At 43.8% G+C, this 1,942-nt stretch overlaps 1 pseudogene; it reads left to right on the forward strand.

Annotated features, from left to right (window-relative positions):
- Nucleotides 1–436: 436 nt before the first annotated feature.
- LOC110568928 (ADP/ATP translocase 2-like) lies at nt 437–1,621 on the forward strand (annotated as a pseudogene).
- Nucleotides 1,622–1,942: the final 321 nt, after the last annotated feature.

The following is a 1,942-nucleotide window of genomic DNA, read 5'->3' on the forward strand; positions in this document are numbered from 1 at the left end:
AGATGCAGGAGAGGCCCTTTACAACTTTATGCACTTTGCATTGTTTGAAATTGCTTATAAAATAGGCCTGCATTCATTTTATAAATAAAATATAGAAAATGCCCCAAAATGCATCTAAAGGATCTGAGGGATGTAAACACATAAGAAAAACAAAAGAGAATAAGATGAAGGTCATGGGGGAGAAAATCAAGTGTAAGATGGTATAGGGAGATCAGAAAAGCTCAGTTCGGGGGAAAACGTAAGCAAAGAAATTAAGTAAAATGGAAATGTGAAAAGAACAAAATGGAGAAACTGGGAAACAAGAACAGCAAAAGGTTATATAAATGTTGCTCCTATTTAAGTATCGTGACCACCCCCCCCAAAAAAATGGGTCTTGCCGCAGTCCCGGAGTCAAAGCCGGTTACCAGTCCAGTCCCGTCCTGCAGCAACCTGCCTCCTCTTTCCTTTCAACATGACAGATGCCGCTGTACCCTTCGCCAAGGACTTCCTGGCAGGTGGAGGGGCCACAGCCATCTCCAAGACGGCGGTAGCACCCATCAAGCGAGTCAAGCTGCTGCTGCAGGTACAGCATGCCAGCAAGCAGATCACCGCAGATAAGCAATACAAGGGCATTATAGACTGTGTGGTCTGTATTCCCAAGGAGCAGGGAGTCCTGTCCTTCTGGCGCGGTAACCTGGCCAATGTCATCAGATACTTCCCCACCCAGGCTCTTAACTTCGCCTTCAAAGATAAATACAAGCAGATCTTCCTGGGTGGTGTGGACAAGAGGACCCAGTTTTGGCGCTACTTTGCAGGGAATCTGGCATCAGGCGGTGCTGCTGGGGCCACATCCTTGTGTTTTGTGTACCCTCTTGATTTTGCCCATACCCGTCTAGCAGCAGATGTGGGTAAAGCTGGAGCTGAAAGAGAATTCTGAGGCCTCGGCGACTGCCTGGTTAAGATCTACAAATCTGATGGGATTAAAGGCCTGTACCAAGGCTTTAACGTGTCTGTGCATGGTATTATCATCTACCGAGCTGCCTACTTTGGTATCTATGACACTGCAAAGGGAATGCTTCCGGATCCCAAGAACACTCACATCGTTATCAGCTGGATGATCGCACAGACTGTCCCACTGCTGTTGCTGGGTTGACTTCCTATCCATTTGACACTGTTCGCCGCCACATGATGATGCAGTCGGGGCGCAAAGGAACTGACATCATGTTCACAGGCACACTTGACTGCTGGAGGAAGATTGCTCGTGATGAAGGAGGCAAAGCTTTCTTCAAGGGTGCATGGTCCAATGTTCTCAGAGGTATGGGTGGTGCTTTTGTACTTGTCTTGTATGATGAAATCAAGAAGTACGCATAAGTTATTTCCTGGGAATTTTCCCCCTGTGAACAGGCACATTGTATTATATAACGTATCTTGAGCATTCTCGACAGACTCCTGGCTGTCAATTTATCTGTGGCAACTATTTACTGGTTGAAAATGGCAAGCAATAATATTCATCTGACCAGTTTTCTCTTAAAGCCACTTCCATGATGATGATGATGGGACTCAATTATATTTTTTATTTCAGTCACTCCTGATAAATAACAAATTTGGAGAAATAAAAATATCTAAAATAATAAAAAAAAAATGGGTCTTTTATTTACTGGTTGTTTTGCTTTTTTAATGTCTGCTGGTTTGTTGCCAAAGCTCTAGATTTTTCTGCAGCTAATTAAGACCCTTGTCTGGAGTTGGACCCTGGAGATAAAGGTCAGAACTGCTGGTGGGGATCTCAGTGTTTTTCACTGTTGTTCTTTGAGTTCCTAAAAGCTTAACTCCTCAATTACCAACCTGAAAAACAGTGCTGCTCCTTTCTAAAACAATGCCCTCTGTTTAAATCTTTGCCCATTTAACCCTTCATTAACTCATTGAACCCCTATGACTGAATTTACATGTTTATTTCTTACAGCTT

This window comes from Aotus nancymaae, unplaced genomic scaffold (genome assembly GCF_030222135.1).
Source record: "Aotus nancymaae isolate 86718 unplaced genomic scaffold, 86718_ANA_hifiasm-v0.15.2.pri h1tg000020l, whole genome shotgun sequence".
In the NCBI taxonomy this organism is placed as follows: Eukaryota; Metazoa; Chordata; class Mammalia; order Primates; family Aotidae; genus Aotus; species Aotus nancymaae.